Source organism: Pinus tabuliformis, chromosome 1_1 (assembly GCF_031772625.1).
Source record: "Pinus tabuliformis cultivar Carrire ecotype Pingquan chromosome 1_1, CPIR1, whole genome shotgun sequence".
NCBI lineage: Eukaryota > Viridiplantae > Streptophyta > Pinopsida > Pinales > Pinaceae > Pinus > Pinus tabuliformis.
This window is the reverse complement of record NC_142297.1, coordinates 719595144-719617893: the sequence shown is the minus strand read 5'-3', so window position 1 is coordinate 719617893 and position 22750 is coordinate 719595144. Positions and strand designations below refer to the sequence as shown.

The 22750-nt window shown below is 36.1% G+C and overlaps 2 long non-coding RNA genes across 2 annotated transcripts; both read right to left on the bottom strand.

Annotated features, from left to right (window-relative positions):
• Nucleotides 1–6658: 6658 nt before the first annotated feature.
• On the bottom strand, nt 6659–7229 carry LOC149215919 (uncharacterized). Its single transcript, XR_016250508.1, has 2 exons — nt 7143–7229; nt 6659–6969 (listed from the first exon to the last, which is right to left on the bottom strand). It is a non-coding gene; the product is annotated as an uncharacterized LOC149215919 (long non-coding RNA).
• Nucleotides 7230–7369: 140 nt separating this feature from the next.
• On the bottom strand, nt 7370–17354 carry LOC149215918 (uncharacterized). The gene is made up of 3 exons (XR_016250507.1): nt 17220–17354; nt 7610–7734; nt 7370–7418 (listed from the first exon to the last, which is right to left on the bottom strand). It is a non-coding gene; the product is annotated as an uncharacterized LOC149215918 (long non-coding RNA).
• Nucleotides 17355–22750: the final 5396 nt, after the last annotated feature.

Sequence of the window (22750 nt, the reverse complement as noted above, 5' to 3'; positions counted from 1 at the left end):
TGTGACTTTTATCAGTGTGACTCTAGACACTTGACGACTCGAATATCAGTCTAGTTAAAGTCAAAGTCTTTGAAAATGTGAGGAACAACGTAAAGGCAAGAGCTAACTAGCCTGTCATAGGGAATTTAATGCCCCAATGGAGGTTGGTTCACCATACAAGGTCATGAGAAACCATAGGAAGATTTGACAGCATATAGCAGCCTCCGTGCGATACTCAAACTTTTTCCGGCTACCAAAATTTCACGTCTCTCCCCTATTTCCAAGCAGCGCATTAATGCACATCGCCTGAATATTTGAGAGTGATCCAGAAAGAAAAGGAATTTCCTAGTTTGGGAGATGATCTTGCTGCATTTCTTAGCAGAGATCAAAGAGGTGGAGGTAGGTGGGGCTACCTCCAGTATTTTGTATAACGTATTACCCAAAGAAATAATCACAGAGTGAGGTCTGGAATCATATATATCATATCACTTCCACAAGTATGGTTGTCCTAATATTTCATCACAAACGTTAAGAGGATCAACATCACACAATACCTCATTTGTGAAGGGCTTGATGTTGTAGGGAAGGCAGCACTGCTAGTTGACTGAAAGATCTCGTCCTTGGTGAAGCCACCTGATGTTGTATGTCTACGAGTGTGGTATGGTCAACAGGCCCAGCCACTCCACGACCTTAGTTGAAATGAGGTTATTTTCACTGCTGCTTTCGAGAATGAATTGCAGCTGTGAACCCTTCACCCACATTTGTGAGTCGAAAAGACGCTCCTCCTCCTCTAGATCTTCAAGCTCATTCTTCTGGATCTTGGCAGTGGTAACAGCGGCACTGGGCTCCACATCAATAATATGCTTCCCTTTTTCATTCCTTTTTTCAAGTTCTGACTTAGGGTCGGAACATGTTCCTAATTCTGAAGCCTTCAACTAGGCCACTAGCGACTGCTTGACCCAACACTCACTTGTGTTGTGAGTGGGGCTCTTATGGAACTCACACCACTTTCATGTGTCCTTCTTTGACTTCGTGGTGGTGTTCTTTTCTCGTAGCTTCGATGGGTTGTATTGGTTCACCTCGCCGTGGCTTTGTTATTTGTTCTTCGGATTCACAGATCCAAAGTATTGCTTCTTTTGTTTAAACTTCTGCTCGATCTTGACAGTGTATCGCTACGTCGTGGCAAGCGAGGAGATTTCTAGGAACTCCATCTCATCTTGGATGTACCTGTGTAGGAAGCCGCAACATTTAAGTACCAAATGCTGCTTAGAATCCTTGATACCCAAATTTGTACGAAGGGTTTGAAAAATATTGGTAAACTCTGACACATCTTGGTCCCTTCCCTACTACAGCGTGGTCCACTTTATGTATTTATCCTCATAGCTTCCAATAGGATAGTACTACTCCTTGATGGCATCTCGGAATGAATTCCAAGTGGGTGTGGCTGAAAACAGTGAGGTTATACTTTCATCCTTTTGCTCGCAGTAAGTTTCCCACCAATCTTTGATGTGGGGGGCAGCTTTGAGAAGTGCAAAAGTGATATTTTCCTGTCTAGAAAAAGCATGAACATAAAAATATCATTCTAACAGATTTAACCATTTATCTGTGGCATCTTCATCTATCTGACCCTCAAATATGGGAATATCAAAGTTAACTTGTACCTTAAAGGGTGTGGCGCTTCTAGAGTAGCTACTAGAAGTAGGTGTGTCGACGCTGGGTAGTCGCTGAAGGATCTGGTCAAAGTTGTCCATCATTGCGTTCCTTTATCACTCGAGGGCTTCTTCAAGCAAGATTTTGATAGGATCTTCTACCCCCTTGTCTTTCTTTTCATCCGCCATGGTAGGCTGTCGGGATTTGCGAGGCTGGTCTTACAAACGTTCGACTAGTTCAAGCCCTAACTCCTTATATCTCGACCTTGTTGGGGACATGCAAAGAAAAATAGAGAAAGAGTAGACCGCTCTGATACCACTGATCCATATTTAAACAGGAACGTAACAAATTATAGATATAACCATAAATACAGAGACGCAGCAAAAATAACACTACATTTCTTGAATATCAAATACTGAAGTATGCTTACAAACATAATGGAAATATGACTAGCTCGGGCGATGGTAGTTTGTCTTTGAGAAGAGATGTGGTGGCTACATGCTTCTGAAATGAGTTACAATGAGGCTCAAGGGAATTTTTATTATTGAACAATAAGAGAAAACCCTAAAAAACCAAAACCCTAACCCGAGAAGATGTAACACCAAGAGTTTATGGGCCCCATTGGGGTTAGTTGGGAAACCAACTTCCTAGGGTCGTAACTTGATCATATTATCTTTGTTTGACACGCATGATACCTCGTTGGAAAGATCTCTCCGAGGACTATAGTTGCCGACATGATCACCTTCATAACTAACAAAGAAATTTTGACCAAAAAACACCGTTTAGGGCCTCAAAATAGCTTCGAAAGTTTAGGACCCCACAAACTGCCAAAAATAGTAAATTGTGCTAGAAATAAGGAAACTGAAAAATTGAAAGAGACAATGGTGAGGGTCCAAGTGGGATAGGCACGGGGCCACCAATATCCACCTGGATCAGAGTGGGATACAAGTTTCATATAAGATGTTGGAAATAGCCCAATGGATTAGGCCTCTGGTCTATGGGGTTCTTGCTACCATCCATGATCGACAACATCCCCGTGAAGCTATATGTTATCACATTTCTTTAAGTTTGATTTTTTTTTAATGCTGACAATTACAATGTCAGCGAAATATTTGTAATAAACATGTTTAAAACTCTGACAACAAGAGTGTCAACATTACTGAAGTTTTGAACATTTTTAAATTCACTGACAATGGGAGTGTTAGCGTTATTGTGTTTAAAAAAAGAAAAGAAAGGAAAATGCATTGACAATGGAAGAAACAACACATTTACATAAAAATGGCCAGTTAAAACTCTATTTTTCCTGTACAAAACAGTAATTTCGGGCACCCTTTCCAAACAAATGAGAACGAATTTTTCAAAACTAAATGAGATTTTTGTTCACAACAGACCCATTAAAAAAAACTCTCTTGGTTTTCTAAAATCTATCATGGTTTTGGATTTTCGAAGTGATCACTGAACCTTATTTATCAGGATTTCATGAGGAAAAAGCTCATGGACAGTTGTTGATTTGGATGCCACCTCACTGAATTCGACTTGTTGATTCTTATATCCATCCATTACTCCAACAACAACATGATTTTTAGATGTAGATAGGTTTTGAAAGTTTGTTATGCATGTACCTAAGAGATTTACACTTGTATTATGTAATTATTTTTTAGCTACAAACCTATTTCTTTTATTGTATTTTTTATATAGGAAAAGATTGCAGAAGAAGAAAGGGTTGGTGTTTATTTGAGATTTAGTATCCTTGTGTATTTTGAGCATATCATTAATGAAAACAGTGTTTATGAATATTTTCAGATATTCTTGTGATGTATTTCCTTGTTTGTTTTTCCTTTGTTTTATATTTCCTCATGTCTCATAAAAAGTATGAGATTGGGATTCATATTTTATGCTCCTTTTTCTTTATTTCTCAGGCATGAATTGTTGTTCACTTGACCCTTACACTAATTTTCTTCATCTTCCTCTACATCATTTAAGTGTTAAAGGAATTACTGCTACCCTAATTTTGTGTTTTTCTCATCGAAATTATCTTTGTATAAGACCTCATTGGGTTAGACTCCATGCCCAATGGTGGAACTTTCACATAGTCTAACCAAATTTCAATCATTTTTTGATAAATTTGGCCATAGGACTCAATTGCAAACCTTCTACTACAGTGACCTTGAGTAGTTGAGTTTTTAGGGAGAGATCCCTCTCTAGGTTGAAGGGCAAGATTTCATCCTCAAAGAGGTTCAAGGTTACCTTAGAGGTTTTCCCACAACTAGGTTTCCTCTAAGAGATAACAGATTTTAAAATTAAAATTAAGAAACATAATTGATATTTTTTTTATAAAAGCTAAGGGTGAAAGTTTTGGATCCATTACAATTTGAATCAAGTAAGAGGAAGACATTAGTAGAAATTTTACTACTATTTTGAATACATGGGAATTACACATGACAAAAAACCATTTTATCAAGCACACAATGATGTCAACTACCCACTGAGTAGACAATGATCAAGTGCGTCTTGGATATATGATGATCGAGTGCATTGTTAAGGCACTCGTATATGTTAAGTCACCAGTTCAATTCCCATTTCCTCATTCAGGTGTTATTCTTGGACATCTCCATGATGTAGCCTCACCAATGTGGAATTTACAAAAAAAATGGTAAAACATTATTTATACTTTGAGATAAATATTGAATTATTTTTTTTCCCTGATGGGGTGGGTTCAGTAAGGGGGGTGGGGGGGGGGTGGTTCTCTAGGGGTGAGCCTACCTCTCTACTGACGACATGGACATTAATGGTCAAGCAATGTGGTTTTTCCTTGACGTGCAAGAGCATGTGATCATCTAGATGGCCATTAAATCACAACATGGGGAGGAAGTGGGAAATTTTAGTGGAGAGTGAGGAAGGTTTTTGAAACAGAAGGGGGAGGAACCAAAACCCCCGCAACAAGCATCTAAGTATGATTATGGTCCCCAATCATGAAAAGATCAACCTAAAATTTGATGGCCTAATGAGAGAGGATAATATTAGTGAGGTGAAGAGGCTAGCTCAAGTTAGTGGGGTCTCATTTGGTAGTGTGGACTCATGAGTGGTGGTGGAAATTCAAGGTTGGGTGAAGTCACAAGCAAGGTTGGATATTGATAGTGGTACACTACAACAAAACCAACGATTTGTGCCAGATTTAGCGCCAGATTTTAGTGCATTTTTTTTGTAATTGTGATGAGCAACCTGGCGCTAAGTCTGGCTCTATTGTACAATTTTTAAAGCGTCCTTTTTTTCACCTGACTTTGCATCCTTTTTCACGCTAGTTTTTGCATCATTTTTTACACCAAACTATGCATCATTTTTTGCGTCAAATTTTGAACCAAGATTTGCATCTTATTTTATGACAGGTTTTACTTCTAGTTTTGTGTCATTTTTTGCATCTATTTTTCATTCTCTTTTGCTTCCTATTTTGTGTCATTGTTTGCTTCCATTTTTGCACCATCATTTGCATCAAGTTTACACTGTATTTTGAATCCAATTTAACGTCTTTTTATGCATCCATTTTGTGTCAGTTTTTGCATCTAGTCTTACGCCAGGTTTTGTATCTAGTCTTACACTAGTTTTTGCTTCTATTTTTGCACCAGCTTTGGTGCCTATCTTTGCACCATGTGTTGAATTTGATTTAGCACCAAATTTTGCATCCATTTTTGTGCCCATTTTTGCATCTTTTTTTGGACCATTTTTTACATCCACATTTATGTTTGATTTGTCTCCATTTTTCCCATCTCATTTTGCACCATATTTTGCGTCATTTGTTTCATCCAATTTTGCATCATTTTTAACACCATCTCTTGCATCTAATGTTACATCATTTTGAGCATCCAAATTTGCATTTATATTTGCATCTTATGTTGAGTCATATGTTGTGTCCACCTTTGCATCTTATTTTGTGTCTAATGGTACATTCAATTTAGAGCCATTTTTTACGTCTACTTTTGTATTTGTTTTTGCACCAAGTTTTGCATCCAATTTTAAGATATTTTATGCCCCTTTTTGCACCATTTTTTTGTGTCTACTTGTGTCCAATGTTGCACCATTATTTACACCGACTTTTTCATCCAATTTTGCATTTTTTTGGTGTCTAGTTTTACATCGTTTTCACCATCCAAATTTGCATCTTTTTTTTCCTCATTTTGTGTCCACATTTGCATATAATTTTGTGTCTGAGTTTGAGCCTAAATTTGCATGTGATTAGGAATCATTTTTTACATCCAATATGGCATCCTTGGTTTCACCTTTTTTCAGCCCCATTTTGCATCTTGTTTTATGTCTTTTCTTACATCTTTTTTTTTTCCTTTTTTGCACCCAAGTTTGCATCCCAAATTTACACCATTATTTGCATCATCATTTGGCATATTAATTTGTAACGTTTTTTGCTTCTTTTTAACGCTCAACTTTGCATCTTATTTTACATCTAGTTGTCTTTTTTTGCATCTAATTTGGTGCCCATTTATGTGTCCTTGTTTTTTCCCAATTTGATATCCTTTTGTATGCCATGTTTTGTTCCCTTCTTTGTGTCAACTATTGCACAATTTTTCACTTCTAATTTAAAACACTTTGTATGTCAATTGTTTGCATTTTGTATTAATTCCTAGTTTAACATCCAATTTTACTTTCAATTTTTCATCCATGGTTACATCCGCATTTGACTTCTTATATAGAGTATATTTTTCTTTACATATATGACCCCCTTTATAGATTCATAGTGAAATATATGATAGTTTCTAAATATTATTAAAGCAGATATCACAATTCAAAATCATTTGTAAAGAAATTTAAGAGAAATTGACAACATCCATCCAAAAAAATAACAATGTGTCATTAACAATTTTCAAAACATGTATAAAATAGCAACATAATACTAATAAAATCAGTATTATTTTTAATCAAAACAAGTAAAATTCAAATATGATTAACAAATCAAAATATTTCATGAATATCATTATTCTACGATAAATAAACAACATACATAAATCAAACTCATCGTATGATTACAAAATGAAAATGTCTCATTGATATAGGGTAAATTCACAACACCCATCTAAACATAACAATGTCATTCTACACAATAATTTCTTCATAAAAAACAATGCATGTGCATGCCTAGCTACCACCACCAAGATCATCCTCATGATCATCTTGACCATCCTCATTACTCTGATCCACATCATCACCAACACCACAACTATCATCATCATCTCCTCCTTCACCACCATCATCCTCATCCTCATCCTCATCATCTCCTGATATATGTTGAACATAATTTGGATCATCGTCTTGGCAATCATTACCTATAGCATTCTGACAAAAAAAATCAATATTACATGTTAGTATTAATTACATAACACAACACATGTTTTTGTTATACAATGTTAACCATAGAATGGGGTAAGATATAATATCTAATAGTACTAAAAAATAAAAATGAAAATATGGTTTAAAAGTATATTGGAAATCCAACTAAGATTACATACCATAGAGTCCATCCAAACAACAAATTCAACCCATCTCTTTTGCTGCAGCACCTCCTTTTCCAAATGATTTGGAGGTCTTCCATATTTTAGTTAGGACTATCAATCAGTAAATAGGGAGAAATTAGATAGCAATGACTTTCTTCTAGTACAAAATTTATTAAAAAAATATCACATGTTTAATATACTTACAAAGGTTGTTATCAGTGCTTTTAAAACTTTATGGCCACTACGATGAGTGACTTTTGTCTTGGTTAACCTCGCCTTGGATGCCTTGTCCTTAAACATAAACCAATTCAATTTATTTTCACACAAATACATGTATAAGATACTTATAAGTATTAATACATTCTAAATAATGTTTAATGAAAAATTCAATACCTGAATTTTTATTTTATATATCTTATTTATAACATTTTAATGATTACAATAATACTCTTGTTACCAGATATTGTCAGAAGAAATCTTACAAGACCGCTACCTAAGAACATTGGACAGTTGAATGCATTAGTTAACATGTTTGAAGAATTCTATCTTCAAATCTAGATCCATCTCATGTGATTCCCGTATGTGGTATAAATTGTCTTGAAGGTACCTGCATCATTCGACACAAAGCTATTCAGCACAATCGTTAACAAAAAACATCACAACTGCACAATATGAACAGTGCATCAAAATTGGCATTCACATGTCAAAGGTCTTTTTGGCATATCTGGTGTGGGTATAAAAGGTTTCCATTAAATCTCGTAAGCCTTTTTAACTATTATAAATAAACCACTAAAGTAAAACAAACAAATCAGTTATAAGAACTGAAAAGAAAGCTTGAAAAAATATTAACATTTTCTAAAAGGCAAACACTAGAACACACTTCAAAATACTTTTCCTAAAATACTTCTTCAACCTGGCATCAAATTTGAAGGGCATGGTCATATTTCAATATGAAGTCATACTATATTTTCAACCCTTCTATGTTGGCAAGTTAAAACTAATGTTCCACCAAGACTCCGGGATAGGGAGATGCATGTCTGGGGTGATGCACAGGGGGGGCGTGTGAGAGTACCCTCAAATTTTAGGTAAAATTAGGGGGCAGGGGGATATGGGGGTATATAATTTTTTTAATATATATATATATATATATATATATATATTTTTTTTTTTTTTCAATAATGAAAGCATAAATACATTGATCCGTACATGATTGAATTAAATAATGAAATACACTGATCCATACTCATCATTCATACTAATACATACATCATTCATTCACACACCACGAGATTCAATAATGAACTAGATTGATCCATATTCATCATTCATTATTCAACATTCTAGAATCTAAATTGATTTAAAAATTAAATTCATCATTCATCATTCTAGATTCTAAATTGATTTAAAATTTAAATTCGTGATTCTAGAATCTAATTAGTACTAACCAAAATAGACTATAGTAGATACTTAAGCCTGAAGATTGGAATAGTAAATTGATATAACTCAAACTCAAAAAAAGTAAAGAGTGAAAGTCAAAGAATCAGTCTAAGGTCATCCATATCTAAAGTCAAGACTCGAAAGTTAAAACTAACGATTAAAAATGGCCAATGAGCATTTTAGGAGTGCCATGGAGGAGGAGGTGCAACAGTTAACTGGTAAGTCAAATAGTGCTGCGCAGCAAGCTGAGTAGACATAAGTTTGGTAACTCGAATGAGTGAGTTAGAGATTTCAAATTAGTTTAGGTTTTGATATTTGTTATGTGTTGTTCTTTTTAATTTTAATTTTTTTTTATGGTTGTTTTATAATTTTTTTTAATTTCTATATTACAACAGTTACTAGAAAAAAAATTAAGCAGAACATGGCCCCCCTCAAAAGGGGTGCTTTTGGGCTTGGTGCTCTTGATTAAATGGTAGTTCCAAACCCTTATATATAATAGAGCCCAATGGAAACATCGCAACTCGCTCATTCCTGAAATCATAAAAATTGTTATGTCTGATGCATTTTGAGTGGAATATGAAATTTACTTTCTCCATATGAAATAAAATGAGGTCAAAACCACTCTCAAACATCCTAAGTCAATTAATAGGGCCCTAGGGTTGAATGTTGAGCTTTCCCACTCATAAATTATTGTTTCAAGCAAAATTAAGGGGGAGCACCTAGCCCTTTTTTAAGGGAGTTGCCCAGAAGCACCCCTTTTGGGGAAACACATCCCCACAGTAGGGAAACGTTTCCCCCTGCGTCTCCCTGTGTCTCCCTAAAAGGGGGCGTGGGGAAACGTGTCCCTGAGCATCTTCCCATCCTAGGTGTGTGGGAAGCGTGGATACGTGCACCCCACCATAGGGGACACATCCTCATGGAACACTGGTTAAAATAAACTATTGTTTTCTTACAAAAGCAAAAAATGGATCAAAATTTTAACTATTTCGTATTTTATGTTTAGCACAATTGCAAGTCGTGTGGTAGTACTAAAATAGGATAGATAAACAGAAGTGTTTTTTATAATCACTACATAGTCGAATTCCTATCAATCTTATGTGGAAATGATGTAGCTTGAAGTATCTAAATGCAGTACCAAAGTAGAATTGATACCAATAACCAAACAAGGCAGTGACAACACAAACAAAATTTGTTGTAGCATCAAACTACAGAACTGTATTATCTAAATTTTTTCCTGGTAGCACTCTCATTTCCGTAAAATGTTTTTAATTCCAATGAACAAAGACTTGCCTGACTCGATAACGAAATTATGTTCCTTTGAAATCAAGGATTTATAAAAGGATTTAGAAAAGAATTTAAAAAGAACCAATCATAGTAGAAGGATCATTACAGGATCTAAATACTAAAAAATAATCACCATAAAAGAACACTAAACATTAAAAGTTAAAACTAAAGATTGGAGTATCTAAAGAACAGAACCTAATTATTGACAAAAACTAGACATTAAATGAAGGATCGTGGGATCTATGACCCAGTGCCGATAAGAATACAAAATCAACTTCTGCATTCCCCTCATGACCCATCTGGATATGGACTTAAGGAGACCAGAACCAATCTTAATAGATTAATTACAGGATGTAACTGCACAAGCCTAGTACTCCATGAGTCTATCCCCCATCTGCTTATACTAGATATAAACAACACGTTTGTAGAAAGTTAGAAAAATACATTGTACAATCAGGTTGAACTCAATACAGATTCAATTGGACCTACAACACATTCCAGCCACAAAGCTGGAAAGAGCACAATAAAAATAAAAGCAAACATTGAATCTTATCACTGTTGTGGATTTTGTCCTTAGAATGACATGAGACATTCCAAATATGATGCCCAATCTGATATGTTGGCTCTTCTAGCATGGATGCAAAGAGAAAGCAATTACAGTACTTGATTTGTTTTTTATAATATAAGACTATATTTTGCTAAGAAAACAAAGGTATACAAAAAAGCCCACATGCATTACATATCGAATATCATTCCTTCGGGAAAGCCCTAAAAGCCAAGTGTATGTGGAGACTAATATCAAAAGAGGACCTCTGGAATCATATTCACATTCAAAGATATATTGAGCCCAATTCAGAAGAAGACTGGATTGGAAACCCAAACAAGTCAATCAACAATGCATCCATATTATTGAAAGTACTGACTATAACATTCCCTTTAATAGGCAGATTGCTAGCATGGAAGGTTTGCAATGAGGCTAAGGTGAAGATCAGTATAGACCCATGGATAAGCAGTGGAGCTGAGTACAAGCTGCCAGAAGCAGTGATAAACTCTCTTCAATCTAGACCAGGAAGTTGGACCAAGAAACTCCTCCATTTGCCAGCAGGATTGGAATAGCACTGAATAGAGAGACAACTCAAAGGCCAAGAAAATATTCAATCAAAAGGATTTATAAACAAATAAAAGGTGTGCCATGCCTATATAAAAGACTCTGATGATGAACATGTCTGGTCTAAAATCCAGCCTTGGGGATTTACACTCCAAAGTTAGGATAAGAATCGTGTACCCTGGACAGACCAGAATGCACACTCTCATGGTGGAAGCGCATCTGGATAAGAACCTTTCAAAAGTTCATTATTTACATGCAGTTGGCAATCTTAAATAGAGCACCCACATAGGAAGTTCTTAAGAGAAGAAATGGATCAAGTCCAAGCAAATGTATCATGTGTAAAAGAGTTGAAAATAACATAGACCACTTACTGATATTTTTTCCTTAATAAAGGAAATCTGGATGGTTTGACAAGGATAAAGGACTGTGGACAAGGAGGTTATGCTGAAGAGTGCTCTAAAAAGTGGTAGCAAAACTCAGTCCTCAAAGGCCTTCCTCTAATAGTATCATGGGGAATCTAGAAAGATAGAAATGTTGAAATCTTTGAAGACAGGTATATAACTCTTTCAATGTGCCTTCCAAGGTCAGTCAATCTTCTCAAACTTCAAAGCTTTTTCATCAACCCCAACACAGAAAAAGTTGATTCATGCTCCTATGGACAAATCTGGAACATGGGGATTACTTTGATGGAGCTAGTCAAGGTACCCCCCAAAAAAGGGAAGCCATACGTGTTCTCTATCTCAATAACTGTCACTGTATCAGATTTAAAACAGATTTCGGTGAGGATCAAATAACTACACCGAGCTTATTTCCCTAACAATACTCTAAAAGCTAGCAGCCCACAGTGCCATTTAAAAAAATACCAGTGTTTGTTGGCTCATTGTTGTTAGATAGTGTACCCCAGATCATCTTCTACTAGGTTGGAGCACACATGGCAGATCTGGGCACCTTATATTACAGCAGCATTACACAAATCCATGCAACATTAAATTCCAAACAGCATAATGATCTGTTGGTGAGAATGCAACAATAAATAGACAGTAGGAGCACATCACAAATTTTACTATTCCAACAATAAGGGCACACACATGCATGTATGGACCAGCCATAAAAAGAATAAGATAATTTTATCATTATACTTCAGGTTAAAGATAAAGAGCTAAAGTTAGATGAGTCGGTTCTGTTTTATTTTTCAGTCTTTCTGAATTCATTTTTTATTAGTTAGATAGAGCACAGATCTAGAGATCTAAGTAATATATCTATTTTTATAAACCCTAGGTGTCACTTATAAGAAAGAGTGAGAGTATGGATCTGTAATAGGGTTAGTTTCAGTTCTTACACAAAATCCTTTCTAGCAGATTTTTATTCAGCAGTATTGGAATAGCAGTAACAGGTGTTTTTGACATTGATCTGTGTGTTCCAATGTATGTATTCCAACTGTGTTTGTAGATTTTAGTGAGATTCAGATTGCAGTTTTGATTAGCCTTTAAATTTAGACAGTGTTAGTTTCCACTAGAAGAAGAATCTGTTTACAATGAGTTAGACAAAAATTCATAATGGTATCAGAGAAAGGTTTGTTGAAACATTCTAAAAATCCTTGAATAGATAGTAGGACTGCTACCTATGAAAGGGAGCTGTCAGGAGGCTCCAGGGATCGGATGCTGTGATCCATGCTTGAGAAAAGCACAGTGAAGTTTCAAGTTGTCGGGTTCTTTGTTAGGCTGCTGATCTGTCTTAACTTTCGTTTAGGTGATATTCCAATGCAGTAGTATGGCTACAGTCAATCTCAAATACATGGACAGATTGGAAGGTCCCTCTTAACTTCATCCCAGGGAAGTCTCAGGTAACCAGCCTGCATCCATCTTAACTACAGATCTTCCAAGCATTTGGCGGGATCAAATTTCTTTTCACTCTAAAAGAGGTTTGCACCTCAATAGATTTGATCCCTCTCGACACTCGATAGATCTGGAGTTAAGATGGATCTAGAGTGAGAAATTATTCTTACATAAGAATACCATTAGCAAAACCATGGGTTGTCAAAACCACCAACAATAAATTGACTATTTTACCTCAAGTTTATTTTAATTATTAATTTTATTTTTTATTTTATTTTTTTTAAATTTTATTTCATTTCCATTTTATGCAATTTGACTGAGTCAAAATGTTTACATATCAAGACACGACATTACAACATCTCTTCCATACCAGGCTGGTGAGCGCCTCTAGGCACAAAGATATTGTTGGAGTAGGATTTGTCTAACTTCATTGAGAAACTGGTTGTAGAGCCTCCCAAACCTGTGTAATTAGTAAATCATAAAAAGAAGATGGCCAAGGTCAAGTGAGTCATACTTGAATCTATGAAGGATCATTAGATCCCTCACATCACCAAAAAGACCACAATAAAGTACATTTTTGATGCTCTAGTCACTCTATCAGAGTGAGAACAACAAACAAAAGACATTGCTAAGAAATAAGCTTAATCCCTGCAAATGAGTAAAAGGATATTGTAGTTTCCTACTTAATGAAGATTATTGATCTCCATGATCAGCTTGCAGCAATTGAGAGGAGGTGAAGGGTGAAAAGCTAGTACTCATTGCATTAAATAGGTCCTGTTCTTTTTGGAAACTTTTTGGCTATGACATCTAGGCCAAAAAAAAGTTAAAACTTCCTAGTTTGAAGAGGCTATGGAACGACTTCAACTAGAAGGAGTAGAATGTTGTCCCCATTAGTAAGACGAAGAAGGGCAACAAGAAAAGAGGAACTAAGAAGGGTTAAAAAGGGAAGAAAGAGAAGCCAGGTTCTTGTAACCAGGGAAGGAAGGACTTGAGCCACATCAAGTGCTTCAAGTGTCAAATGTTTGGGCACTTCGCTTCCAATGTCATCAAAAGAAGGGGAAGGGAAAGCAACTTGTAAAGAGTACAAAAGCATCAGCTCAAGTGGATGAGCTTTCATCCAATCTCGAGATACACTTCTCAATGGTCTCATGCCTGTCATCTGACATCATGTCTGATGTGGATTGGTATGTGGACAGTGGAGCCTGCAAACATACAACCTCTAACAAGAGTACCTTTAGTAGAACTTGGTGATGATGCCACATATCCAGTTGCAAGAGTGGGATCCATCAAGTGATATCCTTAAGCTTACTAAGTTAATGATGTTTTGTATGTACCTAGCTTAACTAAAAATCTCTTTCCAATTTCAGTGATGATAGATCCTACATATATGGCTAACTTTGAAGATCAACAAGTCCTCATCCTAAATTGCAAGGGAATCCTATAAGAACTTTAGGGTATGATAGTGACAACATGTGTGAGCTTTGACAAAAGAGACTAGGTCACTTGCACTTGTGAATGTTGCCAATCTTGAAAAACATGGTGTGGGAATTGTGAATCTTCAAGGCTGAGAAGAAAGGAGTGTGCAAAGGTTGTGCACTTGGCCATCGTGTAAAGGATGTTTTCCTGGCAGTAAACATAGGTCAAGAGGGGTTTCTGACCTAATCAACTCAAATGTATGTGGGCCCATCTCTTCAACTTCCTTATCAAGTAACATTTACTATGAATATTTTATTGATGATTCTTCTAGGAAGTCCTAGACTTAATTCACAAAAACCAAAGGAGTTTGATACCTTTTGCATGAAATCAAGAATCAAGAAAATGTTGATAGTTCCCTACAACCCTCAGTAGTTTGGGGCCTTGATTCATGATCTAGTTCTGCTCATGTGTCTCTGTGTATAAACATGTCTCATCATTGTCTATATTTTGAATAGGTATCCTCACAGAATTTTGAAGGATAAGACTGGAGGAATTCAGAAGCCTCAAGTAACACATCTTTGAGTTTTTCAGTTGTCCTATCTACATTCATATTCCAGATGGGAAAAGGACCAAGTTGGAACCTTCTAGTTTGAAGGGCATTTTTGTAGGTTAGAGTGAAACCTCAAAAGCTTATAGAATATACATTCCATCTCAACATAAAGTAGTTGTGAGCAGAGATACCAAGTTTGAAGAAAATGCATGGTCCTCTAAGTCTCAAGAACCTCCAATAGTGACCATGGAGGCAGAAGAGTTTGGTATCCCAAAAACAGATCTGCAGAAATAAAAAAGATCATGAAACGCATACTTAGATCAGCAAGCTTTTGGAAGTGCAAGGGGTGCCTCTTTACCTTCAAGTTCAGCTAGAAAGCCTAGATGGATAATCTAGACATTAAAAGAGGCAACAGAGTAAGTTGGTGCTCCAACTACTTCCCTTCAAATAAGCCACCCTCCTAAAAAGTTCCCTAGTTATGTTGCACCGATATCTTTCATTATTGAAACAAAACCTTCTAGTAACGGAAGTAAGGAAGCAAGTACTGCAAAATGCCATGATGGAGGAATACATCTCCTCCTAAAGAATGATGGGTAGGAGATAGTGCCTAGACTAGTGGAGAAGTCAGTATTTGACTCTAGTTTTTCTTACAACAATCATGCATGGTTAAGCATGCACCAAATAGCAGCATATAAAACTGCAAAGCTCGGTTTGTGGCTGGACGGTTCTCCCATTAAAAAGGAGTTGACTATGAGGATACTTTTGCTCTTGTTACTAAATATACCTCTATCAGATTTACTATGTATTTCACAACAATCTTCCATTGGATTTTATATCAAATTTATGTAAAGACAACATTTCTTAATAGGTTGATTAAGGAGTTATATGAATAAACCAACCAAGAGGCTTTTAGGTGAATAGGCTTGAGACCCATGTTTACAAGTTGAAGTAGGCCCTTTATGAGTTGAAACAGGCACCATTTGCATGGCACTCCAAGATCAATGAATAACTTTCAGATTTGGGTTTCACTGAGACAGATGCAGATTCTAATTTTTACAATTTGGTAGATCATTCTAATCTGCTTGTTTTAGTCCCATATGTAGACAATCTTACACTCACAGGAAGTTAAAAGGAATCCACAAACTGGTGCAGGGCAAAATTGGCAAGAGAATTTGTCATGCCTTGAAGCACTACTTGCTGGCTCTAGGGGTGTAGCAAAGTGCAGGTGAAGTGTTCCTTGGACAGAAAAAGTATGTAATTGAAATTCTTAGAAGATTTCAAATGATGGACTGCAAACCCATGGCTACTCCAGTGTATGCAATTGAAATTCTGATGAGATTTCAAATGATGTACTGCAAACCCATGGCTACTCCCCTGTGGTAGTAAATCCATTGTACTTTGCTGATTCTAATTCAGATTTAATGAACCTCTGTATACAAGGAATTGATAGGTTTCCTCATGTACTTAGTTAACACAAGGCCTAACATTTGTTTTGCAGTCAACACTTTCAGTACATGGTGCAGCCTAGGTAAGTTCATCAGGTTGCCACAAAACACAAGTTCTAATACTTGGAAGGGGGCAGTGCATTTTGCACTGAGATATGTTAGTGATGCAGCTTTTTATTCAATGATAATGGAATAGAATTAACAGGGGTTCTCGACAGTGATCTACATGTTCTGTGCATGTTTTCTAACTGTGTCCGTTTATAGGCTCAAACGACATTCAGATTACAGTTTCGATTAGCCTTTAAATTCAGACTGTGCTACTTTCCTGTAGGAGAAGAATCTGTTAAACAAGTGTTACTAAATTCATCAGTTGTTAGTAATTAATTGGATGAATGGTAGTAGTAGAAGATGAAATCAAACGTTCTGTCCGTTTTTATTTCAGAGTGCTTTGAACATGTCTACAAAGAATTAAATGGTGAAGCAGACACCTTGAGGAAGGAAGGACTACAGTTGGCTGAGGGTTCAAGGTTATGAAGTGAAATCAAGGATTGTCATATCTTACACGAACATATTTCTGCATCCTCGAATGGGGATTCTTATGACAGTTAGTATTTTGAAGATGATCTAAGTGCCTCAAAAGAAGAATTCTGAATTTTAGAGAAGTTGCAGGACCCTTCAATCAATATCAATGCCTTCTTCAGGCTTAGCAAAGAATGTATATTTTCGTTCCGATATTTCTTGAAGCTTAAAGCATTTACAGAATGTATCTCTTTATACTCGGGTGAAATAAAAGATTATAAAAATTGAGGGAAAATATATCAATATCAATCGATATGTAAGCCAATAAATGCGCTAAAAAAACACAGATTGAAAAAATATGCCTGCTATGAGTCTGTGAAAGCAAATATAAGAAGCACCTCTTTTGGAAAATGTGAAGCGGAAATACAAAACAAAAAAGACATCGTGATAAGAGAATATGGGTTGAGAGGGACAAAAGAAATCAAGGCTTAGACTCACCTCTATCCGATTGCATATGAGGATCTGAACCAGCCGCATCAATTATCCAAAAATGCACCTTTGTCCGTGCACCGATCAAGTCAATCCGCCGCCTGGAAAGAAAAATAGCACAATGCAAATATTTTCAAATGCGTCTACCTGAAAAGGGGGCGCGGCATAAGAGGCCCTCCTGAAACCCCTCGGAGAAGGATATATCTGCGGACCTGAAACCCTACATCCAATATAACAACCCATTTTAAGATATAAATGTTTTAAAAAGTTAAAGAGCATTGTTGCCGACCCTGAAACCCTACATCGTATATAGAACTAGCATTTGCACAAACCGGTGCAACATCATATAAGTAGTGGGATATGGAAGTAGGTTTGTGCAACGTCATAGAAGTAGTGGGATATGGAAGTAAGTAAAAGTAATATTTTAGTAAAATGTTAAATATGTGTTGTATGAATTAATACACCTTTGAAAGGAATATTTGTTTCCCTACATTTCTATTGAACAAATACAAACCTGAATATGTTCTAAGGACTATCATGGAGGTTGTCGAGATGACCCACAAGACCCATAGCTAAATACACAAGGGGATTTCAATGCTGGAAATCTAGTTTATAGCATAGTAGCAAGATTTGGTCATATTGCTCTTTATTATATGGAAATTCGGCAACAGTACAAAATTCAGTATGTTTTCACTGCAATGCAGATATAGAACAATTCACTTACCTTATAATGTCTTTGACACCCATCAACATATAAGCCCCAAAAAAACAGAGCAAAAACCTCAAAAAAATAAAAATAACAGTAAGAAAACACTTAAAAATAAACTACATTGCAAAATTTTCAAAGAATAAATTGCTTTTTCTGGTTTTAGTGTGTTCTGAGGATGAAATTCTTCTAAAATATGGAACAAAACGCTTATTTTCATACTGAGAAATATAGATTTCCATATTGGGACCATGCTGCATTTCTTTATTAGGTATTTTCCATACTGAGTTGTATTTGAATACATATTCGGATTCAAATTTTGCTACTATGGTTTATAGCCATTCCTAGTTACACGTATGTTGAAATCAGGGAGGTCAAGGTAATCAGATAAATTGTCACAACAATTATGAACAAGAGGCAACCTTCCTTGAAATTCTTGAACCTCCAGTAATCAGAAAAATTGTCACAACAATTATGAACAAGAGGCAACCTTCCTTAAAATTCTTGAACCCCCTACCCTTGCCTGGATTTGCTCACGGCGCCAATCAGTCCTCATGTACATGTACATCAAAATATTTATTATATAATTAACTATAAATTTGTTAACATTAAAAGGACAAATAGATCCTCTGTTCATGTAGAGATGCTCACTGACGACCATGTTGACAATGGCGATGAGAGGGAGAAACTGCCGTGATATCCAATCTTCAATATGCATATTTTAGATAATAAAGACTGACCTACTAAGTTAACCAAGTAGCCGTTATACAAAGTACACATAAATGAAGCTCAAAGCTAAGAGATTTTTTTTCTCACTTTCTTTGCTTCCCACACAAACTATTACTCGATTTCGATTTTTCTTATTAGATTCCAAAATTTAATGAAATTATCTGGTTGGGAGCATTGTTGCAGTGCATGGCTTTTATCCACTATCTCCACTACAAATTTTTAAATGACAACAAAAAATCCATTAAGACCGGAATCTCCCCACAACAGTGAAAGCAGAGTTCATTATTCAAGAACAAAGTAAAGAGAACCAAATACTCTAAGAGCAGGACATGCATGAGTCCTCCAGACCCAGATCCACTAGATTGATTGCATCATTTTTTCAGCTGGATGAAGCATCGACGACTCGGTAGATGCACCAGTCATGAGCAAAAATAACAGACGATCAGTGATTCAGAAGCACCCTTACCAAGCACAGTTGAGATCATCCAGATAATCCACAAGTCCATCTAGGTATGCTATCTTACAAAAGCTATAATTCTCAGCTTATATCTTGTAGACACTAGACAGACACCCATCACCAGGGTTCTCCCTTCCACACGTAACCTGTCAAACTTTGCAGTCTGATGGGCTTCAATAAACTTCGCCAGGATAGAATCCAGCCTGGTTTATGGCCCTGCATACCTCTCCTTTGACACTTAGATAAATTAGGACTTATTTATTTTCTAGGCTTCTGCTATTAGTCTCGTCTTCATTGTATCAGGTTTATCTGTTATTATAACCCTTGAAAATCTGATAAGGAAATCCAAGAGATGCTTCTCCATATTTGTGAATGGCATTCTTCGTAAAACTGTTGACATAGACTAGTGCACCTAAATCTGGGGGATTTAAACTGGTTACCTACTAACACGTAACCAGAACCAGCCAGATGCTTGTCTTCATTGTATCAGGTTTATCTGTTATTATAACCCTTGAAAATCTAATAAGGAAATCCAAGAGATGCTTCTCCATATTTGTGAATGGCATTCTTTGTAAAACTGTTGACATAGACTAGTGCACCTAAATCTGGGGGATTTAAACTGGTTACCTACTAACAGGTAACCAGAACGAGCCAGATGCTCAACAACATTGGCTACAAACAATTGAGATAATCACCCCTTTGTTATTTTATCATTCGTCATTCTGTTAAATCTGAAATCTTATTTGTAGTCTCTCCTTTTTCAGCGAATACCTTTAAGCACTCCAGCATCAATATATAGTTTTAGTCCCATTAACCTAATGTCCTTTCATCATTTGTGGACATTTATATAATTTATTTCTTTATTATGAAATTCTTCTTAAAATTATTATTTCCATTTCTTTATGAACCTTCTGATGTTGAGCAATTGGTGTTATTTTGAGAAAAATAATTTGTAAACGAAGTTTCTTGGTTAGTGAAAAGCCCGCCAAAAGTACCTCTACGCCAAGTAGATCCCTGGAAAGTATCTATCTCTCAATGTTAGTGACATCTCAACGCATTCACCCATGTGGGAGCTTTTGTAGGCAGTCAGCGTCATATGTAGAGCATCTAGCTCGGCGGGCCTCACAGTTTGTGAGGAAGAGTAAGCAGATCGCAGAGTATTTGCTTATTTCACTCCTTTCGGAAAACCTATAAATGTTTTAAAGTAACTGCTACTTACGAATCATAAGTTTTTTAAAATAAATTCTACTTAGTTTCAGATTTTTAGATTTTTAAGGGGTTTTACCGACCCAGAAATAGAGATTCAATAAATGGAAGAGAAGCTTACTGATGGTGACATCACCGTCGGGGCTCTGGAGCATCTTGTCCATTCCCTTGGGGCCGAGTGAGGTGCGGAGGATTCTCGCAACGGACCTGGCGGCCGCAATGTTGGCCTTCTGAGCATCTAAGCCTCTGATTTGGGTCTTCTGCTCCTGCTCCTTTATTATGATAAATGGCCTCCCGTACTCATCAAATTCCAGCGCCATCCTTGCAAACAGTAACAGATTGCAGCACAGAGATTAAAACCTAAACATACAAGAGTGGCTGCTAAAAACACACTGGATTTTGAACCAGAAACCTGAAATGCGTGTACTCCTCTCTGTGTGGAAGACTGAATGTGCAGGTGGAAATCCATTGAAGTTAAAAATGGAACATACCTTAGCGTCGTCAATGGACTGAAGAACCGATCGTGGGGTTCGAGTGTCTGCTACTGGTGAAACCCTAATTCGCAAATCTCTGCAATCTCGTGCCACAGCGTAAGGGTATCTAGGACTTTTAGTGTGTGTTAGTGGTGTTAGTGCATTGTGTTTGATCAACACTAGCTAGAATGTGTTCCATGAAGGAAAAAATCCCACAAATTTGGGATGACTTAACCATTTGGCATTTAAGGTGTGTTATGTCCTAGTTTTGAGGAGACAATTAGAACCATCTTAGAGTGTGATGGGTTGTGCCATGGACTTAGTTCCACTTATATGGGTTGAGGTGTAAAGGTACCGTGTGAGTTGAGGAAAATGATTACAATGCTTACCTATATAAAGTGTTTATGATATAAGATTAATAAGTTTTTGTTGGAGAATGGAAGAGGAGGATAAGAAAAGAGAGGCATTAAGGTTTGTTGTAAATCAATCAAAAGGAACGAACTTGTTAATCTTATTAGCAAGATTGTTCAAGTTGTCTCTTCAATAGGAGTGAATTTTGGCTAGGACTAGGGAGTTAAGCATTGATTGGGTACTCTGGAAATCCAAGACCTAACATATCCAAGCTAGTCCATTAAATAGATTCATCTTGGGCAAGGGTTGTTAAGGCTAAGGTGCAAATATCCCCTCTGCTCAAACTATTTAACATGCAAAGTTGGATCTGATTCTTCAACTTGTCCTGACGATGAACCACACCGGTTGGTTCGAAACGCCTAAACAAATGATATATCTTGTGATTTACGCTGGAAAAATTTCTCGTAAACTACACATTAAGAAAGTTTGTGCACTCCTATATGGATAAACATGCTTATTATCTTTCATGAGTTTCATCAAATATTTAACATATTATTCATCAACTTTATTTAGATATTCATCATCTCCAATTAACAAATATACATTAAGCAAGTTCATGCACTCTTATATCGATAACATGCTTATTATTTTTCATGGGTTTCATTAAAGATTTAACATATTATTCATCAACTTTGGATTTGGCGAGGATGAATTCTAGTATATTACCAAGTGTGTTTTTTTCAATTGTAGTTCTTACTTTCATGATTAATTTGGTTGTAATTTTTACTTCCACGATTAATTTAGTCTAAGTTCTCTAGGTAGTCATTAATGATCTATTCAGTGTTATGTGGGGGTTTACTTTTCAACAAATATGAAGTATCTATGTTACATTGGGACCTAGTGACCTTGTTGAAAAACCCTAGCAAACATCTTTGAAACCATTTACTAGCACTAGTTGAACTTGAGATATCTCAAAAACTAAAAGGAACAAATAAGGGTTGCTTTGCCAATCCACTCATAACCTAATCCACTTTGGTGTACTTATATTCTCAAAGTGAATCAAATACCAAGAATGATCTATGTCTGCTAAAACCTATAATCACATTGTTTCCCTAATAGCAACTAAAAACTTCTATACCCAGTTGTTGAACTTTTGCAACCAATTATAAACCTTCAACAAGAAGTAGTTTTCTAACGAGAATTATTGCCATATCTTCCTTGGTTTTATGAGGAAAAAGAAATAAAATTTCATTTGTTATCAAAGGTAAACCAAATTCATTATTTGCATACTTCCAAACCTAGGGTTTCGTATCCAAAGTAGATCCTAACCACATCAATGAAACAAACTTTGTTTTTATGTATCATCCAAACATTATGTACAATTACAGACTCACCTCTAATCCATTGTTTATAAAAATGTTGAATATTTTCATACATGATATACTGAACAGTTGGACAATGAAAATAGTTGTCATCGCTATTCTTCCAATTATATTATTTTTGCAACTTATTTGAAAGAGCAATTTTGTCCCAACAATTAGACTTGTAGCATAAAGAACATGGTTAATACATATGATTAGACCAAAAACTAGTTACTACCAAAATTCAACCAAAAAAA